General features: G+C 37.7%; 1 pseudogene; it reads right to left on the reverse strand.

Moving 5' to 3' along the window:
* Positions 1-7,100: 7,100 nt before the first annotated feature.
* On the reverse strand, positions 7,101-9,171 carry LOC125847203 (cyclin-D3-3-like; annotated as a pseudogene).
* Positions 9,172-9,785: the final 614 nt, after the last annotated feature.

Below are 9,785 nucleotides of genomic sequence, written 5' to 3' on the forward strand. Positions count from 1 at the left end.
CGATCGCTTATACTTCTGTAGGGAGGTGTAGTTTGAGCGTATCAGGCATGTCCCAACATTTCTAGTCAGTTTAGAGGCTTATTTCAGACATAGTTAGATTCATCTTAGTATTGAGTTAATATCTTTTTTGTATTAAAATTATCAGTTATAGTATATGGGTATTCCCTATCTTTTCATATTTATTTATGATTTAGCTTCTGCATTAGTTTATTATCTTTAGTAAGGTCATGATCATGCCAGCAGGGTTAGCTTGGGATCACTTGTGGTCCTAGGTCCCGTGTCCGTGTCTCGGGGGTAGCTCGGGGCATGACAAACTTGGTAGCAAAGGATGTTCACAGCCTTGCTCGCCTAGGAATTTGTCTTATGAGTATATCAGATGGTGGTGTAACGGTTCAAAATGGGGAAGAATCTTCTTTGGTAGTAAGGGTTAAGGAAAAGCAAGATAATGATCTAATCTTTCTTGAGCTTAAGGGTGCAGTCCACAATCAGAGAGTGGAGGTTTTTTCCCAAGGGGGAGATGGTGTACGTCACTATCAGGGTAGATTATGTGTTCCTGATGTGGGTGAATTGAGACAACATATTCTCGCAGAAGCCCACAATTCCAGATATTCTATTCATTCAGGCGCCACTAAGATGTACCACGATCTGCGGGAAGTCTATTGGCGGAATGGTATGTAAAGAGATATAGCAGATTTTGTGGCTAAGTGCCCCAATTGCCAGCAAGTCAAGGTAGAACATCAGAAACCAGGAGGTATAACTCAAGAGATTGACATTCCTACTTGGAAGTGGGAAGTGATCAACATGGACTTCATCACAGGTTTACCTCGTACTCGCAGACAGCATAACTCCATTTGGGTGATTGTTGATAGGGTTACTAAGTCTTCTCACTTTTTGGCGGTCAAGACTACAGATTCGGTGGAGGATTACACCAAGCTTTACATTAATGAGATTGTGAGGTTGCATGGGGTTCCTTTGTCTATCATTTCAGATAGAGGTCTGTAGTTTACCTCTCATTTCTGGAAGTCATTTCAAAGGGGTCTTGGTACTCAGGTTAACCTTAGTACAACATTTCATCCACAGACGGATGGTCAGGCAGAGCATACCATTCAGACCTTAGAGGACATGTTGAGAGCTTGTGTGATCGACTTCAAAGATAGTTGGGATGATCACCTTCCTCTCATTGAGTTCGCCTACAACAATAGTTACCATTCCAGTATTCAGATGACCCCTTATAAGGCATTGTATGGGCGTAGGTGTAGATCTCCAGTTGGTTGGCTTGAAGTAGGTGAAGCAGCTTTGATAGGACCAAATTCAGTCCTTGATGCTATGGAGAAAGTGCAACTCATTAGAGATAGACTTAAGACTGCCCAGAGTCGCCAGAAGTCTTATGCAGATGTGAGAAGAAGGGAACTAGAGCTCCAAGCTGATGATTGGGTTTTCCTGAAAGTGTCACCTATGAAGGGGGTGATGAGATTTGGCAAGAAAGAGAAGCTCAGTCCCAGATATGTAGGGGGTTACCGGATCTTGAAAAGGATTGGTAAGTGGCTTATGAGTTAGAGTTGCCAGCAGACTTAGCAACAGTGCATCCAGTCTTTCACATTTCTCTTTTAAAGAAGTGTGTGGGTGATTCAGCATCCATAGTGCCATTAGAGAGTATGGCCATGAAAGATAGTCTCTTGTATGAGGATGTACGATTTGAGATTCTCGATCGTCAGGTTAGAAGGTTGAGAAATAAAGAAGTCGCTTCAATCAAGGTTTTGTAGAGGAGTCAGTCCGTAGAGGGAGCTACGTGGGAAGCAGAAGCAACTATGAAGTTCATGTATCCTCACCTCTTTCCTTCTGATTCCATTCCAGCTTGAGGTAATAGTTCCTCTTCAATTTTTTTCAGTCATTCATGTGTAAATTCAATCTTAGAATCATCTTCCTACAGTTTGTACTTGCATTTTCAGCGTATTTGGATGTTCTTGGAACTAAGTTCAGTCAGGAATTCAGTTCTCAATGTTTACTGGTAGGGATTGCAGCCTTCTCCCTCCATTTCAGCTAGTTTAGTCTTCATTCGAGGACGAATGGTCCCAAGGGGGAGATAAAGTAACACCCCGTATCCGAAACAGACCAAAAATGTAGATTTTGAGAAGTTGCAGGTGCAACCCACGGTTGCCATCCACGGCCCGTGCTGGTAGTTCGTGGTTCACCACTGCAACCCCTTCCCAACCCAACTCAGAAAATCGGCTAATTCTCGACCCACGAACAGACCCACAGTCCGTAGGTCAGACCACGGTCTGTGGTCTGTGTCCATGGATCAAGACTCTTTTACCCAACCTCTAACACGAACTACGATCAACCAGCACGGACCGTAGATGAGGGTTATCAGTCAGTTAGGGGAGAATTGTTAAGTGGGTCAACTTCAGATGGTCATAAATCTTAGCACAAAAGGAATTATGTGTCCCATAAGCTATGATATGATATATAATTGAATCCTCTTTCTAACGCCACCGAGTTTGCTAAAATCGGACCTTTGAGGAAAACGTTATGCTTGTTTTAGTGAAGCCATGTCGGGCAGACTTGACCGACGACCCCAATCTACGGACCGTCGATTGACCTATGGCCCATAGGTCCAATCCGTCGGTCACTCCGACAACAATTAAGTCAGGGGTCTTTTGATCTTTTCTTATTTCGTTAGATCCCTAAGATATGTTGTTTAGACCCTAAATCATGAGGTTTTAGTCAGTTTAAGTCTAGAAACATAACTAGAACTTATCTAAGTCAGATCATTAATCAAAACATAGAAAATTAGAGCGTAAGAGGAGAAGAGAAGTCAAGAACCCTAGTTCAAGAACGCAGCTAGGTTCCTTCAGTTTCAGCCTCGAAATCGAAAGACTTCTCTATGGAATTCACCACCAGGTATGTGAGATTTCACTATTGGGTTCCTTTCGTTCATTAGGTCCCTAGAATTCAGTCAGATTTTTTATTCCATGATTATGAACAGACCTAGGGTTTCTAGAATTTCAATAGATCATCATGAATTAGTTATTTAAATGTTCCCAATCGGATTATCATGTTATTGCTCAGTTTATTACATAAATTTCAGAACCCTAGCTATGTATTTCTTTAGTTCTTGAATTACATATGCTATGTCAGATATCTCAGTTATTCAATTATTAATGCATCATTATCAGATTAATTGTTGCATTCTCAGTTTGCATGTTCAGTTTTGAGCTATCCAGTATTTACAAAATTCATTCATAACTAGTTAATCACTTAATTCATTGGGAGTAGCATAATACCTAGTTGGACTAGGGTTCAGCATACCCATATAGTCCCAGAACTACAAGCCACGTAGGTCTAAGTCCCCTCTATGGGCAACATCAATTTAGTGATCACACTAGTCATGCCTCTATACCTTTGGCCGGGTATATTGAGTCCTTTCGATGGGGTATATACATCGGACTCTACATGTAGCTCATGTGATTTTATTGTCGGTTATTAGTAGCTCCCACAGTTCAGTCAGACTCTATTGCATTGACCAGATTTACAGTTCATTCAATATTCAGTCAGCATGTTATAAATTGGTCATTGCATTCAATTAGCTCAGTATTCAGTATTTATATCGTGTCCAGATTATTTCATTGCTTTATTGCTTTGTTCAGTTATATGTTATTTCAGCTTTACTCTATCGTGCATGCTCAGTACCTTTCAAGTACTGACGCATACGTGCACTACATCTTCTCGTGATATAGGTTCAGGTTCTCAACATCCAGATCACGCTTAGGTCGGTTCCCGATCTTTAGCTCAGCAGCATCAGTGGTGAGTCCCCATTTTTCGAGGACTAGTGACATGTTTATCTTTATCGCTTTTAGTCTTTTAGTTTCAGATTTTCTAGACCTAGTTGGGGCATGTCCCAACATTTTTAGTCAGTTTAGAGGCTTAGTTCAGACATAGTTAGATTCGGCTTAGTATTGAGTTAATATCTTCTTTGTATTAAACTCATCAGTTATCATTTATATCAGTTATAGTATATGGGTATTCCCCATCTTTTCATTTTTATTTATGATTTAGCTTCCGCATCAGTTTATTATCTTTAGTATGGTCATGATCATGCCAGCAAAGTTAACTTGGGATCGCTTGTGGTCCTAGGTCCCGTGTCTGCGTCTCAGGGGTAGCTCGGGCGTGACAACCAATATCACCACAAGTGAAACAAGTAATTTTAGTAGAAATTTCAAGAGAATAAGATTTATAATTAGATCTATTTGAGATGTTTGAACTACAATTAGAAGAGTTTCTTCTATAGAGCGTAGTTCTGTTAGATCGGACATAACTATGACTTGGAGACTTTCTGATGTTGTTCAACTGCATTTTGACTTCCTCTAATTTTTCTATTAGTAAGTCGACTTCAACCTGACTGCTTCGAGAAGAATCTGCCAATCTTTCTTTTCTTGAGCGATTTTATTATATTCGTTAATAACCTTTTGTAATTCATCAACAACCATGTCTAAAGAATTTAGTAAGTCATTAAAATTAGAACAGTTAAAGGCTCTTACCTCACTTGTTTCACCTAGTGCCATGAAACATAGATTGTTTATTTCATCATGATCATCGTCGGTTGTTTCTCATTGATCCCATGCTCCGAGACTCTTAGAGTCCTCATTTCTTCGATTGTTTCTTCTTCTCCGTTCTGGGCAGTTTTGTTTGATGTGTCCTGGTTTTCCACAGTAGTAGCAGTGATCATCATTTCTTTTGAAATCATTGTTCATAAAGTCCTGCTGAGGTCTCTGTCCTCTTTTTCTAAGCATTTGTCTCACTCCTCGATTTATAAGAGCCATTCCTTCGTCTTGATTTTCATCGACTTCTTCTCCAATTTCATATGTCTCAGCCGTAAATGCCACAGTTTTCTTTTTATCATCTTTATTGTACCTGTTGATATGATTTTGTTCATAGGCCATCAAGTTGCCTCGAAGTTCATCATATGTCATTTTCTACAGATCTCCATCTTCAAGAATGGCAGCCTTAGTTTCCCAAGCTTTGGGAAGACTTCTAACAAGTTTTCTAACTTGAAGTCCATTTGAATACACCATTCTAAGTGATTTGAGATCCCAGACAATTTTACTAAATCTTGAGAACATAGTTTCTATATTTTCATCTTCGGCCCTTTTGAACAATTCATATTCATTTACTAGTGAACTTATCCGAGCCTCCTTCACCTTCTTAAGTCACTTCTAGTTTGTCCCACATTTCTTTTGCAGTTTCACATGTTGATATCTTGTCATATTCAGCTCCGCGCACTGCAAAATATAACAAACTTATAGCTCTAGCACTGGTTTGAATTACCTCTTGTTGTTCCTTAGTGATGTCAAATGATTCAGGATCAAATGGTTTTCCAGTGCCATCTTTGTTAGTGTGTCCAGGAATAGGCTTTGGTCCCTTCTTGGTCACTATCCATGTTTGGTGATCATTTGAAGAGACAAAGATTCTAAATATGTCTTTCCAGNTTAGTGATGTCAAATAATTCAGGATCAAATGGTTTTCCAGTGCCATCTTTGTTAGTGTGTCCAGGAATAGGCTTTGGTCCCTTCTTGGTCACTATCCATGCTTGGTGATCATTTGAAGAGACAAAGATTCTAAATATGTCTTTCCAATGAGAGTAATGTTGTCCATTGAAGTATGGTGGTCAGTGTGAAGAATGTCTGTTTTGAAGTAGAGCACCAGAAATCTGATAGTGTGCCATTGGATCTTTGCTCACGTGTGGTTAAACACTTAAAAGGTGAGACCTGCCCTGATACCAATTGAAAGTCAAGAGGGGTGGAGGGTGAATTAAAATTTCTTTTAGTTGACTTCTTGTAATGGCCAGTTGACTCACCTGCACGTTAGTAGAATAAATAAACAGTAATAATAACCTGCAGTAAGTAAATAACACAGGGTGTTTTTATACTGGTTCGAATCACCGATGTGGTGCCTCGTCCAGCCCCCTTGGGTTACAAGGGTTTTCTTAAGAGCTCGTTGAGAACTTGGGTGTTATAGAATGTTACAAGTAAGAGCCCCATCTGATATGCAAATCAAATCTTTTTCTTCAACACAACCTCTACCTGTATAACCTACACTCAAATATTTCGTTCTCTTTTCTTTTCAATTGTTCACTCAAGTATATACAAAGTTTTATGAAAGAATAAAGAAGATTACAATATAAGTTCAAGTGAAGTGCATCCTTCACATTTAAGTCTGAGGGGGTATATATATATGCAGACTTGTGCTCTTGTAAGAAAAACCCAAGGGAGTTATACTTCAATCAAGGATTTGAGGAATCCCTTGATTGAGACGATTTGCTGATCCATGTACATATTAGATATGTGCATGGTAAATCGTATTCCTTCCTTCTTGACAGATATGATTCGATTATGTGCTTGGCTAAAGGATTTATCTTGACTCTTTGGCTTGATCTGATTTCCTTTCTTCTCTTGATGGCTTGGCTCTATTCTGGCTTGATTGATGATTCCTTGATCTGGTCCTATCAATCACGATTTGCTTGATTGATCTGCTGCCAGCTTTAGGCCTTTTGTTAATGATTCTTTAATCCCTTTGATTATTCCTTTCCTTTATGAAGTAATTGTAAGGACCAGAATATATTGCTTTCCATGTTGGTGTTGTTTTGCCTGGATCCTTTTCTTATTGGATCTCCATCCCTGGGAGAATTGTGAGTAGTGTGTTAAGTGTCATTTATCAGAATTTACATAACATTAAGAAGCTAACAGAAAGCACACTAGGGGTGGAAAAGAACAAGTAAAATGCATATTGTACATGTGTTTGTAAGTGTGTGTATATATCTTGAATCCATACTCATCGGCAATAGTTACCGTACTCAAAAAGTAAATTTTAAATAGCAGCATCGATGAACTTAAGGAAAAGATCACCTGATACATATTTTACTCATTCTTCCTTCAATTTCCAATCAGACATAGTTTAATTCATGTTCAAATCTGTCTAAACCATTACATGGATTTCATCACATGTCCAGAAAACATAATGCAACATCATATAATTTGTCTGATAGAACATTATATAATTGTGCGTTGTATTTTAAGAGGACATGCCAAAACTGTGTCCATATATCACCAATGTGAATTAGAAAATCTAGAGGATGTGAGCTCAGCGAAGAACTCTGATCTAAAACCAGACACAGAACCTATTGGAGCAATTAAAATTTGTTGATCCTATGTTCTACTTCTCTTATACTGAGGTTCTGGCAAGGATGAAACTGATGGTGCCACGGCCAAAGAATCATTAGAGCTTTCACAGCTAAAATATGCATCAATAACGCCATCAGGAGTGCCTGGAATAGATTGGCATTTGCGTGTGTGGGTTTGGTAGATTTTGGATCCAGAAATGCCCATTAGCTCTAGAATGAGATCATGACATTCATCAATGCTGTCCTATTTGAAGATCAAGAACTTCAGTGACACACAAAACCACATAGGCATAGTGATATTGCTAATCAAATACTATAAAGTATTACTAAGAAGCCCAAAGAAGTCGATTACAGAAAATAAAACTCAATGTGAAAGAGTGCAAACCTTTCTAACATTAAGAACAACCATAAATTGATTAAGGTAATCGACTGCATTGCAAGGCTCAATCTCATTGATCACATAAAACAATGTTACAGTCGCAATTACAGATGGGGGATAATGCAGAAGCCTAGAATCTGCATTCAGCATGATCGAATATATAATCAAATATATAATCAATAAACTACCTGCATCCAATAGTCTCAAACAAACTTTTCAGATAGATATCTCACCAGTGATGATACCTAGTATGATTTTTTTACATTTCCCCTGGAACTCCGAACATAGGTTGGTCATCAATCCAAATCTCTTGATGATATGGTCTATAAATGAAAGTGGTGTCACTGGATTCATTTTCCATTTTAGGGTGGACAACACCAGAAGTTCAATTTTCTGAATAGTCTTTGCCTCAAACACATACTTTGGATTTGATACCTAATCAATAAAATACATCCATCATTAATACAACCATAACAACTTTAACTATTATTATCATATCTCAATCCTAAGCTATGTATGATCAATTCTCAATGCCCATTCTACTTCATTTCAAGATTGTCCCTTTTTTCTTCTTTTATCCAAAATTTATTGTTGGCACATATATTTTCAAAGGCTTTTGCGATGTTTGGTGCGCAGGGTAAGAGGAAGAACAACAGATTCTGCCAAAATTCAATTCATTCTTTGCATATATATATAGATGAGATTAGTCTTTGCATATAGTGTTAGTTGAGACTTGAGATTAGTATGCTTTTATCCAATTACTCCTTTTGTTTGACATACAGCTAACAATTAATAACAGAAATAATATTATTATATTACCTTTTGAATCCATTAAATTTCATATTTTGGGAAATGTATTAGATACTAAACAGTACTCTCTTCGTTAGAGAAGAATGATAAAGTTTGACTTGATACGAAATTTAAGAAAATAAAGAAAAAAATTCAATTTTATGATAGTAAATTAAAGTTATGTCAAATACATCAAAATATCATTTAATATGTGGACTGAAATATGTTACGTGAAAAACTGAAATTAAAGTATTGCCAAAAAAAAGAAATGAGACATTCTTTTTTAAACAGACTAAAAAGGAAAGAAGATCATTTTATAAAACAGAGAAAATAGTAACTAATAACAAGAATAAAATGAACAGAAAAGATAAATAATTCATTGATTTTCTAAACTAGACATCTATTTTTAATATAGAAAATAAGAAAAAATAAATCAAAAGAGTAAAAAAAAATATATATAATAAAAGCACTAGTTGTTTGTTATTCTTGTGTTTGTAACTTGAAGCTAGATCTCTGTTATGAATGGGCCTAGACCAGTATTGGCAAGGTGGCCCAACACCGAATTAAGTGGTTATGTGTGGATCCGGGTCGATAAATAAAGACTAGTAAGAGCAAAATAGGTTTATGCAAATTATTATTATGCTTAGGCAAAGACTGTGCTTCTCATCCCCAATTCTCTCTTAGTTCCCTCATCCCTTCTTCTTTACATTTACTGTTATTGTTTGAGTTCTTCAAACTGTAATTGCTCATTTTCGTATAAATAAAAGCTTGTTAGTTTGTTCTCTCTATTGTTTGGTTGTTGAGTTGAGAAAATCACTACAACCATTTTAGTATTTGTTACATTGGTGCTTTCATTGCTCTTACTCCAAATGGCAATGGCGGTATTGGATCGATTCAATAGTGGCAACGATCCAGAGGGTTGGATTCTTCGGGCCGAGCAGTATTTCACCTGCCTTGGCTTCTCCCAGAAGGACTGGCTACCTCTTCCTTATTTCTACCTTGATGGTGAAGCTCTTACTTGGTTTACATGGTTGCATCGTAACAAGCAATTCTTCGATTGGAAGAATTTTAAGGAAAACTTGCTTATGCGATTTGCACAACGCACAACTTCAGTGAGTATGGCAGATACTTTTCGAGCCTATATTAACTATATTCGCTATACTACATTTGTTCCTCCGACGAACTCTCCCTCTGCACTAGTAGTTTAAGCCCTGTCACATACTCATCTGACTTGGAAGATGCCTTCACAAGTGGAAACACAGAAGCAGACCATTTCTCGAGAAATTGCCTGAGAAGTATACCAATGTGGATTCCTTGGCATTGCTTACAGGAAGTGATGCTGAGATCGCAACTCTTGAAGGCCTGGGAACTCCTCAAATTGGGAATGCAAAATCAGTATAAACAGATTTGGTACAATAATCTTCTTCCATTACCGAAGGT

The sequence above is a fragment of the Solanum stenotomum genome, chromosome 12, assembly GCF_019186545.1.
Source record: "Solanum stenotomum isolate F172 chromosome 12, ASM1918654v1, whole genome shotgun sequence".
In the NCBI taxonomy this organism is placed as follows: domain Eukaryota; kingdom Viridiplantae; phylum Streptophyta; class Magnoliopsida; order Solanales; family Solanaceae; genus Solanum; species Solanum stenotomum.